Genomic DNA, 23864 nt, shown 5'->3' with positions numbered 1-23864 from the left:
GTGCACGAGGTGCAGACCATCGAGTACTTCACAGCCGGGTGCCGAGAAGGCTCCCTCCTCAAGAACAACCTCCTATGCGACGAGCCAGAGACCCTCGACGAGCTGCTGATCATAGCGGACAAGTACGCTACGGCCGACTCCTCCTTGAAGACGGAAATTCAAATCGGCACGACTGGCAAAGTAGCTCCTCGGGCTCCAAGAACTCCGGCAGCAGACGCCGGCCGGCGACAACAGCAGGACAACCACAAGCGCAAGGCCCCGCAGCCGGCTTCCAGCAGCCGGCAGGTCGCGACCGTCGAAGCCCAGCAGCCAGAAGAGCAGCCTCCGCCCAAGCGACAGAAAGGCGGCAAGCCGAACTGGTTGCCGGCCTTCTCCTACGAGCAGACCTTGGATGGACCGTGCAAGTTCCACAGCGGCGCGAAGCCATCGAATCACACCACCCGGAAGTGCCACTGGCTCACCAGGATCGCCAAGGGAGACGGCCTCCTGCCACCCCCGCCTGCTGGGCAGCCGCCTCCGCCTCCGCCCCAGCAGCCGGCAGTCAGGCCAGTCGGCGCAGTACAAGACGAGTACCCTGAAGAGCACGGAGCCTATGTGGTGTTCACCAGTGTGGCTAACGATTGACGCAGCAGGCGGCTGCAGCGACAAGAGGTGAACGTGGTAGCCTCAGAGACGCCAGAGTTCATGCACTGGTCAGAGAGGCCCATCAGCTGGAGCAGGGTTGACCACCCAGAAGTGATGGCGAGTCCGGGCTCCTACGCCTTGGTCCTGGACGCCACCTTTGCCACGGACAAACGGGCCGCGCGTTTTTCACGAGTTCTGATAGATGGGGGCAGCAGCATCAACATCATGTACAAGGACACCATGGAGAAGTTAGGAATCAAGCAGAGGCAGCTTAAGAACAGCCGGACTATGTTCCACGGCATTGTTCCTGGGCTTTCCTGTTCACCAATCGGCAAGATCCTGATTGACGTCCTCTTTGGGGACAAAGATCATTTCCGAAGAGAGTCTGTTTGGTTTGAGGTGGTGGACCTCGAGAGCCCGTACCATGCGCTACTTGGCCGGCCCGCCTTGGCCAAATTCATGGCGGTCCCCCACTATGCCTACCTCAAGATGAATATGCCCAGTTCCAAGGGAATTCTGACTGTGGTCGGCGACTACCGGAAGTCGTCCGCTTGCGCGGCCGAGAGCAGTCGGCTGGCCGAGTCCCGTACCATGTGCTACTTGGCCGAGAAGCGACTCCTTGAGCGAGCTGTGGCGATGGCCGGCAAGCAGCCGGAGATATCGCCCGACCCGAAGGAGTCGGAAGCCGAAGGTTCGTTCAAGCCGGCCAAAGAGACAAAGAAGATACCCTTGGATTCAGAACACCCAGAGAGGTACGCCGTCGTAGGTGCAAACCTCGACAGCAAATAGGAAGGCGAGCTCGTCGATTTCCTCCGTGAGAATCGGGACATCCTCGCGTGGTCTCCCAAAGACATGCCAGGTGTGCCGACGGAATTCGCTGAGCACAAGTTACACGTTCGATCTGATGCAAAGCCGGTCAGGCAGCCCCTGCGCCGCTTATCAGAAGAGAAGAGAAGAGTTGTCAGAGAAGAGATAGCCCGACTCCTAGCAGCCGGCTTCATTATGGAAGTTTTCTTCCCGGAGTGGCTGGCAAATCCGGTCCTGGTGCTAAAGAAGAACAAGCAATGGCGAATGTGTATTGACTACACGAGCCTCAACAAGGCCTGCCCCAAGGACCGGTTTGCTCTGCCGAGAATTGATCAGGTGATAGACTCCATAGCCGGATGCGAGCTATTGAGTTTCTTGGATGCGTACTCAGGATATCACCAGATCAAGCTGAACCCGGCTGATAGATTGAAGACCGCCTTCATCACGCCATTTGGAGCATTCTGCTACCTCACCATGACGTTCGGCCCGAGGAATGCCGGCGCCACCTTTCAGTGTTGCATGCAGAAGTGCCTCCTCAAGCAGCTCGGTAGGAACGCCCACGTTTACGTGGACGACGTAGTGGTGAAGACAGAAAAGCGAGGAACATTGCTGGAAGACCTTAAGGAGACCTTTGAGAACCTGCGCCGATTCCAGATCAAGCTCAACCCCGAGAAGTGTGTCTTCGGAGTACCAGCCGGCCAGCTGCTAGGTTTCCTAGTCTCTGAACGCGGCATAGAATGCAACCCAGTAAAAATCAAGGCCATCGAGAGAATGGAGGTACCTAGCCGACTGCTGGATGTGCAGAAGTTCACCGGCTGCTTGGCGTCCGTCAGCCGATTCATTAGTCGGCTGGGCGAGAAAGCTCTCCCCTTATACCAACTCATGAAGAAGACCACTTTTTTCGAGTGGAACCATAAGGCAGACGAAGCTTTCCACCAGCTGAAGAAGATGCTGACTACTCCACCCGTCCTCGCGGCTCCGACTCCCAAGGAACCTATGCTCCTGTACATCGCCGCCACCAGCCGAGTAGTCAGCACAGTCATTGTGGTAGAGCGCAAGGAGGAAGGCAAGGCGCTACCTGTCCAGAGACCAGTATATTACCTGAGCAAGGTACTGTCAACCTCCAAGCAGAACTACCCCCACTACCAGAAGATGTGCTATGGCATGCACTTTGCTGCCAAGAAATTGAAGCCTTACTTTCAAGAACATCCAATCACGGTGGTCTGCACGGCTCCACTTGCCGAGATCATCGGTAGCCGAGATGCCTCTGGTCGAGTGGCCAAGTGGGCCATAGAGCTGGCTCTTTACACCATCTACTACCAGCCCCGCACCGCTATCAAGTCACAAGCACTGGCCGACTTCCTCGTCGACTGGGCCGAGACCCAGTACCTGCCTCCAGCACCTGACTCCACCCATTGGCGGATGCACTTCGACGGCTCCAAGATGCGCACCGGCTTGGGAGCCGGCGTCGTCCTCACCTCTCCCAAAGGCGACAAGCTCAAATATGCACTGCAAATCCACTTCGCCGCCTCCAACAACGTGGCCGAGTACTAGGCGCTCATTCACGGGCTCCGGCTTGCCAAAGAACTTGGCATCTGCCGGATCTTGTGTTATGGCGACTCGGACTTAGTGGTCCAGCAGTCGTCTGGCGACTTGGATGCAAAAGATGCAAACATGGCGAGCTACTATTTCCTCGTGCAGCAACTCAGCGGGTATTTCGAAGGGTGCGAGTTCCTCCATGTGCCAAGAAACGACAACGACCAAGCAGACACCTTGGCACGAATCGGCTCTACCCGCCAAGCAATTCCATCTGGCGTCGCCCTTCAACGCCTCCTCAAGCCGTTTGTCAAGCCTTCACCAGAATCAGACTCCATCTTTGTGCCGGATCCTCCCGAAGACGGCGGATCCAACTCCAGGGCTCTGGCAGTCGGAATGGGGACTTTGGCGGGCGACACCAAAGCTGCCTCAGTCGAGCCCGGCCCGGGGACTGCGATGACGGACTCAAAGATTCCAGAACTCGGCCCAAGGACCGAGCCAGTCGGCCTGGGGACTTCATCAGCCCAACAAGCGACTGTTGACTCTAGCCCGCCGCCTCCCAGCCCAGCCGCCCTCGTCCAAGTCGCAGTTCTGATAGTCGACGAAATAGCAGCACCCTCATGGGCCCAGCCCATCCTCAAATTTCTGGTGAACAAAGAGCTACCAACTGATGGGACCTCAGCTCGGCAAGTACAACGCCGGGCGGCAGCCTATACCATAATCAACACAGAGCTGGTCAGGCGCAGCGTCACTAGTGTCTACCAGCGTTGCGTAGGGCCAGAGCAAGGCCAGGCGATCCTCAAAGACATCCATCAAGGCGAATGTGGCCACCATGCGGCTTCAAGAGCACTCGTCGCCAAAGTTTTTCGGCACGGTTTCTTTTGGCTGACTGCCTTGGAAGAGGCCAAGGAGTTGGTCCAAAAATGCAAAGGGTGCCAGAAGTTCAGCTCCAAGCCGCACCAGCCGGCTTCCGCGCTCAAGACCATCCCCATTGCTTGGCCTTTCGCAGTTTGGGGTCTAGACATGGTGGGACCATTCAAAACAGGACGAGGTGGTCTGACTCACCTACTTGTCGCAGTGGACAAGTTCACCAAGTGGGTGGAAGAAAAGCCAATCAAGAAACTGAATGGTCCGACTGCCGTGACCTTCATCACCGATATCACAATTCGGTACGGCATACCACATAGCATCATCACCGACAACGGCACAAACTTTGCCAAAGGCGCCTTGGCCCGTCTCTGCGCAACACAGGGCATCCGACTGGACCTAGCGTCTGTCGCCCACCCGCAGTCAAACGGCCAAGTGGAGCGATCAAACGGCCTCATCCTGTCCGGCATCAAGCCTCGGTTGATCGAGCCTCTGGAGTGCTCGGCTGGCTGCTGGCTTGACGAGCTGCCAGCCGTCCTCTGGAGTCTGCGCACGACTCCAAACAAGTCAACCGGCTTCACGCCCTTCTTCCTCGTCTATGGTGCCGAAGCCGTCATCCCAACGGACATAGAGTTTGACTCCCCATGAGTCACCATGTACACCAAGGAGGAAGTAGAAGAAGCACGACAAGACGGTGTCGATTTGCTGGAAGAGGGCCGGCTGTTGGCACTCAGCCGGTCCAGCATCTACCAGCAGAGCCTACACCGATACCACAACAGGAAGGTCAGGCCGAGATCTTTCCAAGAAGGCGACCTTGTACTCTGGCTGATCCAGCAAACAGCCGGCCAGCACAAGCTGTCGCCGCCTTGGGAAGGCCCTTTCATCATCCGCAAAGTACTAGGCAACGACTCCTACTACCTGATCGACGCTCAGAAGTCCCAAGCACGCAAGAGGGACGACTCCGGCAAGGAGACTGAGTGGCCATGGAATGCAAATCTTCTCCGAAGATTTTACAGTTGATGCAGTATGTACCACGCTACCTTTTGTATTAAAAATACCAAGACTTCGGGCCCCCTGAGACGAGCTCGGGGACTGCCCTCTTTTGTCTGTATGATAAAAATTATGCCTACAAGTATGTTACTCTTTGTCATGCCGCTTGGCACCGGGCTCGACAAGTCGGCCCGGGGACTTCCCGCCTTGCACTATGAAATGCTTCCTGCAGTTGGACAAGTAGTGTGTAAACGCCTAAGCCGTCTCCTGCCAGAAGCCGCAGCTCGCAGAGCGACTGTACGGTGGGCAGCAGTAAGGTAGAATGGGCATTCGCATGAAAAATGGCTAAGGACCCAAAGAATAAAACATAGCTCAAGACGGCTTCCAAGCCCTTCTCGCAAACTGACTTTTGGACAGTCGGATTGTCGTTTTCTATCCAACTTGCTCAAACAATCTTGAAATCGGCTAAGTACTTGCTTTCCCAAAGTAGCCTAGCACTTGATCTAGCAACAGTCTGCAGAGCGGCTGTCCGATTGGCAAGGCAGGCAACTAGGAGAAAGCGGCAAAGGAAAATAGCCAAAAAGAACAATGAGCAAGAAAAGATAGATATATATATAACATAGGCCCTTGGCCGAATTGTCAAGCAGAGGTTCAAAATACACCCCGCGGGTGGAATTGTGCGAATTAACAAGTTCCTCAAAAGACTACTGAAGCAGATAAAACAAAAGACACTGCGGCAGCTTAGGAGGCGGCAGACGGAGTCGGGGGGTCAGAGGAGGCGCCAACGTCAGTCGTCGGGGCGGTCGGCCGGCTAGTCTCGGCTTGATCGCCTCCGGCAGCAGTCGGATCGGTCGCATGCGGCTCGTTGCTGGAGGCGCAATCGGGTTGAGGCTGGCCGTCTGCTCCGTCTTCTGGTGCCTCCGCCTCGCCCTCACCCTCCGCCTCGTCCTCCTCCTCGACGCTGGAGCCGATCACCTCCGCCGAGTCTTCGCCGTAGTCTGGGTTCATCCCAAACCACTCCGGCGGGACCTCCTCGCCGTCTTTGGACCGCTCAGGGACGAAGATGCTCGTGTCGGTGTACTCGGCGATCACCGCAGCACGCTTGACGAGGGCGTCTTCCGCAGCCGCCAGCTCCGGCTGGGCCTCCGAACGAAGCGTGGCCAACCGGTCTAGATCCAGCCTCGGGTACCATGCCTTGACGAACTCCAAGGCCCGGCGCGCTCCAGCCCAGGCCGAAGAGCCCTTCCAGGCCTCGAGGCGACCAGCCGCGACCTCCAACCAGTTGGCCGTCAGGCTGGGGGTGCGCGGAGCCTGCATATCCGGCCAAAGGGCGGAGATCACCTGGGCGCCGACGCGCTGAAGCCGGCACAGCATCCGGTGAGCCGACCGGAGGCGAGCCTCGATACTCAAGATGTGCTCATCAAGAATTCGGGGGGCATCGGCGGCGATCTCTGTGCCCTCCGCCCTCCGACTTGCACGATCAGCCTCGATGGCTTGGATATCGGCCTGAGACTGCCCAGGGAAGAAGTCTGCAAAAGACACGAAGAAACAAGAAAGCGAGTCAAAAACCAGGAGTCGGCACGACCTAGGTCGACGGCTCAAAGAAAGAAAACAAAGAGACTCACCATCAACGATGTCTTCGATCTCGTGGAAGCCAGAGGACAGCATCGCCTCCTTGTCAGACCAGGAAGAGCGCTCGCTCGCGAACTCGGCCAGGAGGGCGGCCTCCGTCTCCTCCGCCTCCCTCCGCGACTTCGCAAGCAGCCCCTTCTGTTCTGCCAACTGAGTGGTTAGCAGATCGCACTCCGCGGCGAGCTTGCTGCACTCCTCCCCTTTGGCGAGCAAGGCGGAGTTGGCTTCGCTCAGCTGCTATTGAAGAGCAGCGTTGGCCCCTGAAGGAAAGAAAGAAAGACAGCAGTTGTCAATAAAGTAGGTCGCCGGGGAGATCCGGCCCGACTGCTCAGCAGTCGGCCCGAATCTCGGGGACTACAGCCCGCGGGTGCGCTAGCGCGCCCCCGCAGAGAAGAGAAAAAGGAGGAGGACTTACTCCGGCTCTCCGCCAAGTCAGCGGTCCGCTTGCCCAACTCTTCAACATTACGGTTGAAGGTGGTGACGCGGAGGTTGTGGTAGTCCTGCAACAAGCATTTCAGACAAAGTTAGTACCCAGAAGTTCATCAAATTGGAGTTCCGGGACGCCTGCTCAGCAGCCGACCCGAAACTCGGGGACTACACCCAGTGGGTGCACTGGCGCGCCCCCACAGAGAAGAACAAGAAAAATAAAGGCACAAAGAAAAAACATACCCGGACGGCCGCCCGCGACGCCAGGAACGCCTTGGTGCAGCTCTGGAGGGTGTCGCCCTCAGCGCGGAGCTTCGCCTGGACGTCCAGGAGCGCCCAATTCAGCGGCCCTGTGCCGCCTCCCCGCACCCACCCAACGGGTGCGGCCCTCGTCACCTCGCCGTCTGGAGCCGCCGAGCTGGCGGTGCCGGCTTCCAGGGGCGGGGTGCCGAAGTCACCTTCTCCCGAAGACGGCACGCTGGCGAGCCGACCTGGAGGAGTAACCTCGCCACGGCCTCGTCTTCGGTCGGCGGCACCGGAGGGTCCGCTGGCCGCTCGCCTCGCACGCCTTCAGACGGCGGCGGAGGCGGCGGCCGAACGTTCGCGCCCGGAGTAGAGGGCTCACCGCCTTCCCTCTCCTCGACGAGGTTCTCCCCGCCAGCTCCTCCAGTCTGCCCCGTGAACTCCGGCGGTGGCGGCGCAGAGTTCAGCGGGGTAACAAGCAAGGCCGCCTGGCGGCGTGCGGCTTCCTCAGCTTGCTGCTTCGCCGCGGCGTCAGCTTCGGCCTTCGCTAGTTTTTTCTTGGCGGAGGCCTCCGCCCTGTCGGCCTCCGCCTTCTCCAGGCGGAGGGCTTCTTCTTCATTGCGCTTCTCCTGCGCATTCCGCTCCGTCGCCTCCCAGAAGTCGGCAGCGGGGTCTATCCGCCGAGTGGTGGCGGGCGTCTCCGCTGACCCCATGACGGAGGCGGCGGCAACCCGGTCCAGAGAGAGGGAGCCCTGAAGAAAGAGGGGCGAGCAGAGACTCAGACAAGCACGAAGAAAGTACGAACTTTGAAGACAGAATACTTACGTGGAGACCAACGGCGGTTTCCTCACCTCCTTACGGAAGCGGATGGCCTTCGCGGCTGCCTCGTCCTGCCGGGTCGCCGCAGCCGAGCCCTTGGGCTTCTTCGGCCGGCTGCCAAACAAAGTCGGCGCAGCCCGGTGCTTCTTCCCGCCGCCTGGAGTGCCCGACGCGGCAGAAGAGCCCGCGCCCGGCTGGCTGGCTCCTGGCCGATGGCGAGGGGCGACTCCTTCCTCGGCGTCGTCTTCAGGCCAGTCGCAAAGGTGGCCGAGGGCCTGAAGTCGCCTGTCGTCCCTCCTCCTCCCTCGGCGTCGTCTTCCAGAGCCGCCGCCCCCAGATCGGGGTCGTCGACGTCGCTCTCCGCTCGGTCGGCGGCGAACTCACGGGCCGGCCCCGAGGTGCCGGCTGGTGGGTGAAGAAGGGGATTCTAACCAAAAAGCAGACTGATTAGAACAAGACTCGGCAAGAAGAAGACAATCTAAAGAAAGAAAGGCGACTCACCACGAGCGGGGGGTTGGCGCGGGAGTATGGCTCCTTGCCGAATCGCCAGTCCTCCGGGAGCCTGCTGTCCGAGAGGTAGTTCACCATCAGGGCCACCTCTTCGTGAGGCATGTCCTTGGTGCACATCCGACTCGGGTCGCGGCCCCCGCTCATTTGGCATATTAGGTGAGGGCGGCCTTGGAGTGGAAGAACTCGGCACGAGACAAAGGCGGCCAGCAGGTCCGGGCCAGTCAGACCCTCCGACTGTGTCAGCACTCGGAGTCGCGTGATGGCGCCGGCTCCCGCAGGCGTCAGCGACCTGGCCCGGTACGACCAGTTGGGCAGTCTGCTAGCCGGCGGGCCGGCTTCGAAAGATGGCAGATTGACCCAGTCGCCCCGCATGGCGACGTTCCTGATGTGGAAGTAGGACCGCTACCACATCTCCACCGACTTCAGCAGCGCGATGGAGGGGAAGTGGTTGTCGGCTCCTGTCCTTCGCACGGCGATGAAGGCGCCGCACTGAGCCGTCATGCCCGCGGCCTGGGTGCCGAGCTTGGAGAAGAAGAACTCCCCCCAGAGCTCGAGGGTGGGGAGGACTCCCAGGAAGCCCTCGCACAGAGCCACGAAGGCAGACAGTAGCACCACTGTGTTGGGGGTGAGGTGGTGCGGCTGGAGTCCATAAAACTCCATGAACGACCGGAAGAAGCTGCTCGCCGGCAGCCCCAGCCCGCGCAGGCAGTGCAAGCAGAAGATGACCCGCTCGCCCTCCCGCGGGGCGGGGGAAATCTCCCCCTCCGGCGCAAGGCGCACCTGCACGCGATCCTCGCTGGGAAGACGATGGGTCCGGCGGAGGAACTCGATATGGTCTTCGTGGACTTCGAAGCCGTCCCAGGTACCGGAGCGTACCGGGGGAGGCGCGGCAGCAGAGGAAGAGCTCATCGTCGCGAGCTGTCACCACAGCGTGCGCCGAAGCTTGGGCGTGCGGCGGAGCGAGCGAGAGAGAGAAGAAAGAGGAAGCAGGAGAGCGAAGGAGCTGCGAGGAGGAAGAAAGCAAGGGGCAGTAGGAAGGAGGGGCGCGCGTGCTCCCCTCTTCCCCTACTTATAGCCCTCGGGGCTGCGAAGCCGAGGGGGCGGGCGTGGGGATTTACTGCGCCCACGACCCCACGTCCCCCACGATCCCTGCAAAGTTACTGCGCGCAGTAACTCCACAGGAATCCTAACCGTCCACCGGGCCACAGCGGATCCGCTCGGGCGCCGAGGCGCGGTAGTGGCGGGCCCCACCTACGGGCATGTCCCGTCGCGCGTGTGGGCTGGCAGGACGGCCTAGCCACGTGCCCCCACGTGGCAGGCCAAGAACGGGCGGCGGCCTCGAAGCTTAGCTAGCATGCCACTTGAAATCCCGCCGCGACGTTCGAACTACTGAGCGAGTCAGAATTGAGTGAGTCCGAGTTGGGCGAGTCCAACTCCTTCTAGTCAGCCCGGCGGAAGTCAATCAAGGCTATGTGTTGCGCCCGGAAAGAGAAACTGTTGAGGCTTCTCGGCCGATCGTCCGCGGCGCCTCACCAGCTTCGGGGACTACTGTCGGAGTAATGGGCCACAGGTAGGCCAACCTGAGCCCCACGACCTTTCAAGACATCGGGGCAGGCTGTGCCCCTCAAGACCACAGGGCGAAGAACCGCCTCCTGGGGAATCTACGGCAAGGCGGCGGACTGCCCGCTCACGGCCGAGTCCCAGGGACGACTTCCAGAGAAGCCGGCTTTGGGGAGTCGGCCAGCAACTCCAACAAACCGTGACCTCACCGAGGGGGACGGCGCAGGGGCGTGGCTGCAATGAAGCCCACTCCCCGCCCCTTACCAAGGGCAGGCATGGTTACAGCGCGCCGTACTTGGGAAGATCTCCCCGCGGCGTGGCACTATAGCCCAGCCGGCCCTGACATCAGCACCACTGTGCCTGGTCCTGCCCCCATGACGGCTTATCTGTACGGCCTGGAGGCAGCAGGGCCCACCAGCCAGTGAGACCTCGGGAGACGGCGGGAGCACCGCCAGTCGGACACAACGGGAGTCGGCCGAGCCCTCCCCCGGGCCCATGCGCCATTAATCAAGAAGAGATGGGGAGTGGCCACAGTGATCGCTCGCCAGGCGGCGGGGCTGTTGCCACGACCCCATGACCAAGCTTGCATCATCGGGAGCACAGCTATAGTAATCAGTAGCCGGCAAGACCCGCCCGCGGTGGACGCGGCATGTCGGCTCCGTACCAGACCAGTCGGCGGGGCCCCCCAGTCGGCAGGCCCCAGCAGTCGGCGGAAAAGTCGGAGGTCGGAGACACTGACGGCTGGGCCCGCGCCCAGTCACATTACCATTGTACCCCTGGGGGGTAAGCCTATATAAACCCCCCAGGGCACCCATGCAAAGGGTTGGATCCCAATAGTTCTATACCTCACCAGATAGAGGGAGAGAGCTAGCCTTGCCCTCTCCTGCCACATACACAGCTCAAGGAGCAATCGTGTAAACACTTGACCATAGTGATCATGCAGAGACCCCGCAGAGCAGCAGTAGGGGTATTATCTCCCCGGAGAGCCCCGAAGCTGGGTAAGATTCACCGGCGTGCATGTCTTCGCCTCATCCCGTTTCCAGGCACCGGCGACGTTCTACTCGCCCCCACCATGATAAGCCATCCGTTGGAATATGTCACACCAAACCCCCGACAACATGGGTTGCTGCAAAGAAACCTTCAGCAGATCCATCCACTCTATCTGGCTTCACCTGTGCTAACCCCATTGTTATTAATGAATCCTTTAATGCAAACTATAAACTGTTTAAGAATCAGAATGGTGAAGTGTTTGCCAGGTATATTGGTACTAACTGCAGGAATGGACCGCCTATGAAGAAGATCTGGGTGCCGAAAAGGTGTTTGGAGAATCTTCCTGTAAATGTCATCATGACACCACAGGTGAAGAAGACAAACCCCAGACCACAGGCTTCATATGGTCCAAAGGCTTCATATAGACAGAGGACTCACCTGAGTCACACTAACGCAAATGTTTTGCAGGGAAGCCATACTCGGGCCTATGAATATGAGCGCGGTTCATCAAACCGCCATGTTCATAAGACCAAGAACTATTCTGCTTATTCTTATGAATACTATTGTCCACCTGCAAGACTTTTTGCTAAGGCTCCAAAGCCAAAGTTCTCAGATGCTGCACTTAGACTTATTGCTTCGAAGCCACCCCTGAAGATGTGGGTGGCTAAGAAAGCTTAACTCTCTTTTGCAGGGAAAGGTCTCCAGCCAAAAACCAAAATCGTCTAACACTATTGCTGGGGACCTTAAACATCTTGTAGGGCGCAAGATCAAATGCCCAAATGGTCTTACTATGTACTTTGTTTCTGAATCGCTTGCAACTTGCCCTATCAGTCCTAATCTCGATCTAAGCTTTCATAATCCACTGGTTCGTCAAATGTTTTTGCATCACAATTCTCTTCGTGAAGCCCATCCCCCTAACTACACTGTAGGGTACGACACCAGCTGCTTCAGAATGGATTATTGATAGTGGGTGTAAAAATCACATGACTGGCAAGCGAAGCCTTCTCATGGACTCAACTTTAAGTCCATCAGACAAAAGTCACATCACATTTTCTAACACTTCTAAAAGCAAGGTATTGGGTCTAGGTAGAGTTGCAATCTCAAAGGATCAACACATGGATAAAGTCATGCTTGTTGAATCCCTTGGTTTCAACTTAATGTCTGTCTCAATGCTTTGTGATTTAAACATGATTGTGATGTTTGGAAAATATCGTTGCCTTGTACTAATGGAATCTGACAAGTCTCTAGTGTTTGAAGGGTATCGAAAAGATGATTTGTATGTTGTAGATTTCTCAGCAGGACCACAACTTGCAGTATGTCTTCTAGCAAAAGCTTCTGAATGCTGGCTCTGGCATCGAAGGCTAGGGCATGCTGGCATGAGGAACCTCCACACCCTTGCAAGGAAGAAGCATGTCATAGGCATCGAGGGCGTCAAGTTCAAGAAGGATCACTTATGCGGTGCCTGTGAAGTAGGAAAGATAACGAGGGCCAAGCATCCCTCGAAGACAATCATGACAACGACTCAACCCTTCGAACTGCTACACATGGATCTTTTCGGTCCCACTCATTACTCAACTCTTACTACTACTGCTTGTATCTATGGCTTTGTCATTGTTGATGATTATTCAAGATATACTAGGGTGCATATAATCCTTTACAAGACTGAAGTGCAGGATGTCTTCAGACGCTTCGCCAATCGAGCAATGAACAACTATGGCGCCAGGATAAAGCACATCAGAAGTGACAATGGCACTGAATTCAAGAACACTAGCCTAGATACATATCTTGATACTTTGGGCATCACACATGAATTCTCAGCTCCGTACACGCCACAGCAGAATGGCATTGTCGAACGCAAGAACAGAACACTTATTGAGATGGCTCGAACGATGCTTGATGAATACAAGACTCCAAGAAAATTCTGGCCTGAAGCCATTGATACTGCATGCCATATCATCAACCGTGTTTATCTTCACAAGCTTCTCAACAAGACATCTTATGAGCTCTTTACTGGCAAGAAGACAAATGTCAGTTACTTCAGAGTATTTGGCGCCAAGTGCTGGATCAAGGATCCACATCACATTTCAAAATTTGCACCAAAAGCACATGAGGGTTTTATGCTTGGATATGGAAAGGATTCGCACTCCTACAGAGTCTTCAATCTCTTTCATTACAAAGTGGTTGAAACGGTGGATGTGCGGTTCGATGAAACTAACGGCTCACAAAGAGAGCAACTGCCAAATGTGCTAGATGAAGTTCCATCCAGTGAATCAATCAAACTTATGGGAACTGGACAAATTATACCTTCTGAAGCTCAACCTGAAGAAGAACTTATCATCTCCGCACCTGATCAACCTGAAGACAATGCTCAGCCTCAAGACAATCCCTCTAACAATGACAATGATCAGCAAGAGCAAAATCTTCGTCCTGTACATCCTCGTGTTGCAAATGAAGTGCAGATTGAGAGAATAATTGATAGCATCAATGCACCAGGTCCACTCACTCGTTCAAGGGCAACACATCTAGCAAATTTCTGTGGGCACTTCGCATTCGTCTCAATAACAGAATCCAAGAAAGTAGAAGAAGCCTTCATGGAACCTGAATGGATTCAAGCTATGCAAGAAGAGCTTCAACAGTTTGAGCTTAGTAATGTATGGGAACTGGTTAAGCGTCCTGATCCTCGGAAGCACAATATAATAGGCACCAAATGGATATATCGCAACAAGCAAGATGAGCATGGTCAAGTTGTCAGAAACAAAGCTCGTCTCATTGCTCAAGGATACACTCAAGTTGAAGGGATTGACTTCGACGAAACATTTGCTCCTGTGGCTAGACTTGAAGCCATACGCATACTGCTGGCCTATGCAAATCATCGTAACATACTTCTATATCAAATGGATGTGAAGAGCGCTTTTCTCAATGGCAAGATTGAAGAAGAAGTGTATGTTGCACAACCGCCTGGCTTTGAAGATCCAAAACATCCTGACATGGTATACAAGCTCAACAAGGCACTGTATGGCCTCAAACAAGCCCCTCGGGCTTGGTATGACACACTCAAAGACTTCCTGAAGAGCAAAGGCTTCAAACATGGTTCCCTCGACCCCACTCTCTTCACGAAGACATATGATGGTGAACTGTTTGTGTGCCAAATATATGTGGATGACATTATCTTCGGCTGCACCAATCAGAAATACAGTGAAGGGTTTGGATATATGATGCAAGAGCAATATCAAATGTCCATGATGGGTGAGCTGAAGTTCTTCCTTGGTCTTCAAATACGTCAGCAACGCAACGACATCTTTATATCTCAAGAGAAGTATCTCAAAGATTGCCTGAAGAAGTTTGGTATGCAAGACTGCAAAGGCTTCACGACGCCAATCCCAGCCAAACATCATCCGGGTCCCGACGACAATGGTAAAGAGTTTGATCAAAAGGTATATCGCTCCATGATTGGTTCTTTACTTTATCTATGTGCATCTAGGCCAGATATTATGCTTAGTGTTTGCATGTGTGCTTGATTCCAAGCGGCACCAAAGGAATCGCATCACTTAGCTGTGAAGCGAATTCTTCGATATTTGGCTTACACCCCAACTCTAGGATTATGGTATCCAAAGGGCTCAGAGTTTGATCTGGTTGGATTCTCAGATGCTGATTATGCTGGTGACAAGGTGGATCGCAAGTCTACATCAGGCACATGTCATTTTCTGGGACGATTACTTGTATGTTGGTCTTCAAAGAAGCAGAACTGTGTATCTCTCTCCACTACTGAATCTGAATACATTTCTGCTGGATCTTGCTGCGCTCAGCTTCTGTGGATGAAGCAAACACTCAAAGACTATGGCATTCATCTGAAGAAAGTGCCACTCTACTGCGACAACGAAAGCGCCATCAAGATTGCCAACAACCCAGTTCAGCACTCGAAGACAAAGCACATTGAAATTCGTCATCACTTTCTCAGAGATCATGTTGTTAAGGAAGATATTGATATCATACACGTCAACACTGAAGAGCAATTGGCAGATATCTTCACCAAGCCCTTGGATGAGAAGAGATTTTGCAAGTTACGGTGTGAGCTAAATATCTTGGAATCCTCAAATGTCCTGTGATCAGGCACACATCCTAACACTTATGCATATTGATGACTTAGATGTGCAACACACGAAGTAAAGTATATCTTCAATCAATGAAGACATACATTCTAAGTGTGGATACATTAATGTGGAATTTGACTTCGGAGCACCACAATAATTGGGCGCCGTGTCTGGGTCTAATACTTCCTATACGGTGGGTAACGCCACCACAAAATTCGTCTGTTTGAAGTGTTTTACCCATGGTGTTACATTTGATGTGTCTTCACATTTGATTCGGCTTCAATCTCAACATGTCTTCATGATTATCTTCATTGTGTTGATTGTATATATATACTAGTGTTCTGTCCTCTACAGCATTCACTTATAGCTATGCCTTCTTGTTGAATCTTTTGAACTAAGTGAATGTGATCGAACCCTAACCTCTCTATGCTTTCTATCTCAAACTCTATCTCTCCAAATCATATGCATTCTATTGAAACTATCGAATATCTTCTCTGCGTCCTTGTCAGCAGAAGATACAGAGACAAACATTAAGTCCGTTTTCAATGCTAATTCCTTCACCTGAAACCCAGAGAAGTGGGAACGACCACCCGACAATCCAGGCGTGCGTGGGAACGTGGAACAACCTCCGATATGTTGCATGATGGCCACGTGTTCTTCAGATGTGAATTGCCAGGGGCACCTGTGTAATAACGCTGTGCCATCCCTGTCCCTATAAATACATGCCTCACCACAGTCATTATCCTTCTTCCACTCTCACACGAACCCTAGCGCCACCGCTAGCCCTCGACGATGCCGGCGACGAAGCGCTTAGCTGCCGCGACCTCTCCGACACCGTCTTCACGCCGGCCGCGGACATGGTCTTCTCTGCCGTCGCCGTAGGTGTCCTCCGTCGCCAAGTTAGGGTACGGACGATCGAACTGCTCGGCCTCCTCTTCCACTCCGTCTAGTAGTTCCTTGTGTGGTAAATAAAACTTCCTTTTTACGGCCCCTTTGATCCTATAGATTCGTCACTTTCTACCACAAGCAGTTTCTGTTCACACAACTTGGATCCACTTCATACTGCATCTCATATTATGCATAGTATGTTCACTTATGCTTCACAAAGTAGTTAGATTCCTCACTTGTACTGATCTGTGGATTCGTACAAATCTGGAACCAACTCCTTATCTATGAGTGAATGTCTTCGCACGATGAGGTCAATGTCTTCTAAACTGATTTAACTTAAAAATCTTCTGAGAATGCATATGACCTCTTCCCCTTCCCTCGCACCTTAATGCTGTCACAGGTACATGTGCGCGGGAGAATCCCTTGGTTCTCATAGTCTGCATTCATTTGCAGAATTCTTACAGCATCATATAAATTCTCCCGAAGCCAGTTCCTGTTTGTCCAGCAAGCGAAAGCCCTTGAAGCCTTTGAACGTATTGAAGCCATTCAGTATAAAGCTCATGGCTGCAGAGAAATCAGCAAGGAAGGGTGGCAGAAAGCGTCGAGGTGAAACATCAAGAGATCTACCCGATGACCTCTCAGAACTATACAAGACAGATCCAGAAGAGGATTACAATCAGCGCAAGACACGAATCCAATGGATTCGACGATATTGGGCAGAACAGTGGTTCAAGTACAGGTTTGTGACAAAGGAATATGCTGAGAAGAATGCCATCAAGCGACCATGGGGAGACATCCTATACAGAAATCTTCAACCCAGGTCCAGAGATGAAGCCATTGAACAAGGCTTCTATCCCTGCATGGTCCATGGACCACAGCCTACGGATGCTGACCCATCGTCACTGCTATGGTGTCGTGACAACAATCTGTTCAAGCGCAACTTCCAGTTTGCCCAGAATTCGGCGAAGCAGAACAAGAAGTCATTGGGACTAGACTTCAACCCTGGTCCCTCTGCTCCCCGTGCCTATGGCACCCGCGAAGCTGAACCCGATCTTGTTGGGCCCTTCTACAACCTGGAAGGTCTCATCACTCATATCGTGGTTCAAGGGACAGCTGTGGATGAGCCTGCAGATGACGCTAAATCTGATGAAGCGCCTGCAGCGCCGAAGCCAAAGAAACTGAAGCAACCTAAAGCTTCAAAGCCTGCCTCAGCACCAAAAATCTCACGGGCGAAGCCACTGGCTACTGCACCTCCTGAAGACAGTGTGCAGTCTGAAGATCTGTCACGCATCTCCAAGCCCTTGAGAGTCAAGATGCCTCTGCCACACACCAGCCAAGAACTGACTGCTGCTGCTATTCTGTGCAACGATACCATTGATCTATCCAGCAATGAAGATCTTGCAGATGACGCTCTTGAGCAACTGATCAAGAGCAAAGAAGAAGCAGAAATCTTCAACAATTTGCCTCTCTTTGACGTGGCAATCATCCACGACTTCATCGATGAGTGGTTTGACACGCCCAACCTCAGCTTTGAAGATCTGCAACTTCCCATTGGCCTTAGTGTCGCCTTCCATGGCGCCATCGCTTCAGAGCTCGCTCTAGCTCAGCGCATCGTCGAATTGAAGTAGAAGATCGACTTTGAGAAAGCTCAGTTCAAGAAGCATATGGCCAAGCTCAGCGTGCAAGAGGTCAAGAACTTCAAGATCATGCTGCACGAGCTCAAAGAAGCCTTTCTCAAGAAGCGTGAAGAAGCTCAAGGTTCTCGTGAGCGCATGAAGAGCCTGGCTAACAAGTGTGTGCAAGCCTACAATGAGGCTGAGAAGCGCAAGGCCCTTGGGCGTCCTAGCATCGACCCCAGGATGGCTGCAAAGCAGAAGAAGAAGCCCGCTATGGCCGAACCCGACACACCAAGGCAGGAAGCACATCCCATTGTCTTCCCAACCAGCATGACTGGCTCAAAGCCAAAAGCCAGGTCTACCGCTTCAGAACTGAAGAAGACGAGGATTGCTGTGGCTGAAGCCAGAAAGAGGAAACATCCTGAAGCCTCTGCTACTGCTCCCTCCAAGAAGAAGCGGAAGACCAAGAAGGAACGGGCTGCTCCCACAGAGCCCCTGGTTGTTGAAACTATCTCCATGGTTCGCCCTGCCGCTGAACATCAAGAGCGCCAACTGACTGTCCATGAGCCTGCTTTCACAGAGGCTCATGAAGCTGAAGACATTCCAACAGCTGATCCCACCGCAGCTGAAGACATTGGTCACCATGACCATGTTGAAGATGATGTAGTTCTTCCTCAGATCGAGCACCAACAGGTATCATCGCTTGTGCTTACACACAGCGAACTCATCAGCATTGGTCGTCCTCTGACGCCAATTGCTCAGGATGCATCATGGGCTGATCACCCACAACAACAAGTCACACCACCCCGGCAAGAAGAAGAAGATGACTTTGAGGCCCAGCCAACTCCATCTCCAAAGGCATCGCCAGTGTTACGCAGGCTTCGCAAAGGACCAAGGTCTCAAGTCTCCGAGTCTGAGGCTAAAACTGCTGAAGACATTCCGGCTGCATCAGCCGATGGCACCCAAGAAGAAGAACGTGTCCCTACTCCCCCAACTACTGAAGAAGCTGTTCTCGAGGAGAACGTGTCTGTGCCCGACCCTCCAGCTCATCAAGTGGAGGTAGAAAATCTTGAGGCTGCCACCACCAACACCAATGAAGCCACTGGCGTTGTCATGGCTGAAGCAAATGTGGAGCTTGCACCAACCCAAGAACCAGAATTCAGCGAAGCCAATGATGCTACTTCTTCTGTTCCTGCGCCTGCTGCTAGTCCTTAGTTTGACTATCATATTGAGCATAGGCATCAGGTACAGAAGCCAATGCCAAGGTTGCCCAGGTTTCCAGGTCCTGCATCAGCACCTGGATCCTTCAATGTCAATGACTTCAAAGCAGACAACACCTTCTTCAATAGCTCCAAGAACCCCTACTCAACAGAACGAATATCTTCTGATCGGTTCTAGAGCTATCCGCAGCGAAGCTATTACTCCTGCATTCTATACAATCAAGGTCGCATCTTCCCACATATGTGTCTTGACACCGAAGCAATAGCTGGTCTGCCATGTTTGGAAGAAGCTCTGGATTGCTTCAAAGAGGTTGGATTGTTGCCCTTTGTCACCGACCAAGAGCACTGGAATGAAGAGTTGCTGCTCCAATTTTATGCCACACTTCACATACGTGGTTACAACAGAGATCCAAAGACTTGGGTCCTTGAGTGGATGACAGGAAATGTTCATCACGAAGCCAAAGCCTTTGATATCATTGAGCTCACTGGTCTTCCCACTCCTGGAGATCTCTATGAACCTGGCTATCAGCTTCACAATGAAGCTATGGAGAGCATCTTTCAGAAGCCTGAACCGAACATGAGTCAGATGCTCAGTATGATGAAGCCTTTGCCACAAGATGCTGCATATCCTAAGGAGTTCTTTGTTGAAGACCTAGAGTATCTGCCAAGGACTATCTATGACATTATACGGCGAACTCTCTGGCCCATCAAAGGACATTCTCCACATGCAAAACTGGAAGGTGCAATGAAGACTTTGGTCTTCTATATTCTTCATGGCAAATGCTTCAATGCACAAGACTTATTCATCCGCCAACTTGTTGCGTCAGGATCTGATCTTTTTGGCTTGAAGTTCTACTCTCCATGGATAATGCGGCTGATTAAACTCCACTCAGCTATCTCATATCAGCCATCTGCTCGCAATCATCGGATCTTTCTGCCTGATGTGGATATGTCTGTTGAAGCCATTTATCCAGAGCCTGCCAAGGAACCTCTTAGTATTCAGAATGCGGAGCATCAAAGTTTCACTCAGAACATTGAAGGAGTTGAAGCAGTCACTTTTGTTTATCCTCTGGCTGGTACTACACGTGCACCTCATCGTGCCCTTACTGAAGCCACTGAAAGCACTATTTCCCAACGACCCAAGAAGCGATCCCGTGTTCTCAACGACCGAGAGCTTCTGGTTGCTCTTCATCAGAAACAGGATAGGCATCATGACTGGCTGAACCACCAAATGCACAGCCTCTTGGTGGATGTCAACTGCATTCGCAATCTTGCCACCAAGAATGCCTTTGTTGCCCATGAAACCTGTCGGCGTACATGGAAAGGGCTGACGTTTATGTGTTCTGAGGATGATCTTCAAGAGGATGGCTTCTCTGAACGTTTCAAGTTTGACTCCACACCTCCCCGAAGGACTGTGCTGCGATGAACTCCATCTCTTGAAGACTCTGAGTTCTCTTGCTCTGCGGCAACTGTGAATGCCAGAGCGATCGAGGACGAAGATGATGCCACTTCACCGCCCCCTACTTTTGCACACCTCGACACTGCCCCAAGTTCTTCTGCACCGCCGAACACCACCGACGATCCTGCTCCTTCACCTACTCTTCATGGGAACGAGTAGATGCTCTATGTCTTCAAACCTTTTTGGTCCTCACTGACAAAAGGGGGAGAAGCATATGAGTTTGATAGTCTTCAAGCGGGTCCATCTGGGCGGTTACTTTATCTTTTGCCTAGTGTTTACAACTCTCGTTTTGATACATTTGGTTCTTTGAGTTGTAACACTTAAACTCGATGGTCGTCTGCTACTTATTTGCTATTTCGTGATGCGATGATATATTCCGCATGTGCGACGATAAATTCCGCACTTAGATCATTTTGCAGACGTCCATTTTTCATTATGCATGTCATTATCTTCACACACCTTTCATGCATGATGAATTTTCATCATAAGTTGAAGAGGATCTCCACAAGTACAACCTGCCATGTGCATTTGCATTCCAAAAGCAAATTACTTATATGCACATCTTCAGGGGGAGTCCTTGCAACTTATGAAGACAATTCCTTATCCTTTACAATTTCACATATTATATTCCCCGTTGAAAACTTCAACTAGTTTGTCATCAATCACCAAAAAGGGGGAGATTGTAAGTGCATCTAGTGCCACCCCTAGTTGGTTTTGGAGTATTGACGACAAACCTAGTTGAGGGACTAGTGTGTTTGTGAGAATTGCAGGATAACACAGGTAGAAGTCCCTCATTGATTCGGTTTTCCTACCAGAGATGACCCCAAAAAATGTATGAAGACATTGAAGTCAAAGGTGGTATGTGAAGACATTAACCTTGAAGACTATGACAAGAGAAGACATCGCATGAAGACTATGGAGCGCGAAGACTTAGATCTTTCGTAGTTCTTTTTCTTATTTGTTGAGTCATAGGAACCACCGCACTATTAAGTGGGGTCCAAGAAAACCAGTCAGAATGACTGAAGTGATGCTTAACCAAAATCCTATGTCTTCGAGTGAAGACTATGAGAGCGAATCTTGTTCAGAGTTGGACAAGTCAGCTTTGCTTGTAGCCCAAGTAAAGTTGCCGTGTGTGTTTGAAATCTGACCGTTGGAACATGTGTCAGTTCCTTAGTGACCCAGGGTCATTTCGGACAAATCAGGTTGGGTTGCCTAGTGGCTATAAATAGCCCACCCCCTACAACCATAAACGGTCGGCTGCTCAAAGTTAAAGTACGGCTTTTGTCGATTGAGAGCAACCCACCTCGAAGCCTTTGAGAGAGAATTCCTTGAGAGGATAAAGCCCTAACCACCCAGAGCCAAAGAGTGTTAGGCATCACTTAAGTCTTCTTGTCTGTGTGATCTGAAGACTTATTACACTTGAGGACTATGAATCCTCCAGCCGGTTAGGCGTCGCGTTCTGAGCATCCAAGAGTCATTGTGGATCGCCGGTGAACGAAGTATGTGAAGGTTTGGAAGTTTACCTTGAAGACTTACTAGAGTGATTGGGTGAGGTCTGTGTGACCTTAGCTCAAGGGGAATACGGTGAGGACTAAGTGTTCTGAGATGCGTGCTTAGGACTAAGTGTCCGGGACTAAGTGTCCTCAGGTTTAAATACCTATCCGCCCTAACCAGACGTACAACTGTCACAACAGTTGGAACTGGTCTACCAAACCTTTGTCTTCGTCACGCACACTGGTTCTATCCTCCTCATCTCTTTATTTACAGTTGGCTCTTGTAAAGTCAGTGCCTATTTACCTTATCTATTTGTCTTCACTGTGTACCTGATCCTTACTGCCTAGCTACTATTAGTCATTGTGGTTTCACTTCATTGAATGCTTGACTATTGTATGTCTAGTGTAGTCTACCTTCCGCTGCATCAAAATAGGTTCATTTCTATCATTTGTCTTTGAAACATCCATGTTTTGAAGACTTTCATAAAAATCGCCTATTCACCCCCCCTCTAGTCGATATAACACACTTTCATCTAGCATTCTTTGTTTTGTTAACTGTTTTATCTTCTCATACATGTTTCTACTCTGCAATGCCGTGCTCAGTTAACTATTTTGGTTCATTTGGTTTGTTGTCCATTTAACTGTTTGGTTCAGTTCTGTAATTTGATTTTCATTTGCTGTGGGTACAATTTTGTATTGTTATGCATCTGACACCAATCGAATTTGGTTGTACTCAATACATATTCTACTGATAGTATGGCAACTCTCAGTTAACCTGATCAAGATCTTCCTTATGTGTGTTGCAGGGAAACAATGGGAGACACCGCGGTTACCATCGAGGTTTGTTCAAGCAAGGTCCTTTGGCTAATAGCACATTATTGTGCAGTTGCAGGAATCATTCTAATATTTAGGTTTCTTACAATTTGGTCTTGCACATGTAGGTCCTGCTGTAGAGGCTTAGAACCACTGTTCGACCCATTTTGCATATGGGGAAATGTGATGTCCATGAATATCAGTCAAGTTAAGAAACCCAGAAAGATTGTTAGGATGAAGAATCTTGCGATGAATAATAGCAAGATCTTTGTTTGCACAATGAAGAAGACATCAGTCAACTATAGGATGGTACCAACTCTTTTACCTTGTTTTTACCCCTTGCGCCATTTCAAAATTTACAACAGTGATTTATGCATAGCTTTGTTTTCAGTACTTTCCAAAGCAGTTCACCAGTGATTACCTCTCAAACCACCTGCATGGTCAAGAGGCAAGGAAGGTATTCATTCAACACCCACGGTACAATATTGAAGTCTTGCTTAAGAGGACAAAGGTTGGGCGGGCAATTATCCATAGCCACTGGCCTCAAGTTGCAAGGACATTCAACACCACTGAAGGCTCAATATTTGCCTTCCGCTTCTGCAGTTTCCCATATGAGATTCATCTGTCTATTTACCGTATATGATGCTACTTTCCAAAGGTTTTTGATGCTGCATGTGAAACTTGGTGCTGTTGTGTAATGGCGTAACTGAGTGCCGAAGCTATCTGATGTAATTCGATTATGAAAGCATGGTTGCTTTTATACGGATATGAAATATCTGGCGTGTTCTATAAGAAATATCAATTTGATTAGTACATGGATTATCAATAATAGGCTAATTACCCTGCTTATTGGGGGTTTCTATGGCAAACGGTTACTCAGACAGCACCATGGGCGATGAACTCAAACAACCCGCACGGTTTCTAGAAAGTAGGCATGTTCTATCAACTAACAATCACACACGGCTTCCGGCAACCAACTGTTTGCGTTAGGCCACCTTCCACAAACGTTTCCACACAAAGAACCGTGTGGGATGTACATACCTACGGAAATGATTTTCTGGGATTCACCGTGTGGGATGTACATACCTACGGAAATGATTTCTGGGATTCACCGTGTGGGATGTACATACCTACGGAAATGATTTCTGGGATTCACCATGTGGGATGTACATACCTACGGAAATGATTTCTGGGATTCACCGTGTGGGATGTACATACCTACGGAAATGATTTCTAGGATTCACCGTGTGGGATGTACATACCTACGAAAATGATTGGGT

The sequence above is a fragment of the Triticum urartu genome, chromosome 4A (genome assembly GCF_056163025.1).
Source record: "Triticum urartu cultivar PI428250 chromosome 4A, HENAU_Tu73, whole genome shotgun sequence".
Lineage (NCBI taxonomy): Eukaryota > Viridiplantae > Streptophyta > Magnoliopsida > Poales > Poaceae > Triticum > Triticum urartu.
The sequence above is the reverse complement of the archived record's forward strand: the minus strand, read 5'-3'. Positions refer to the sequence as shown.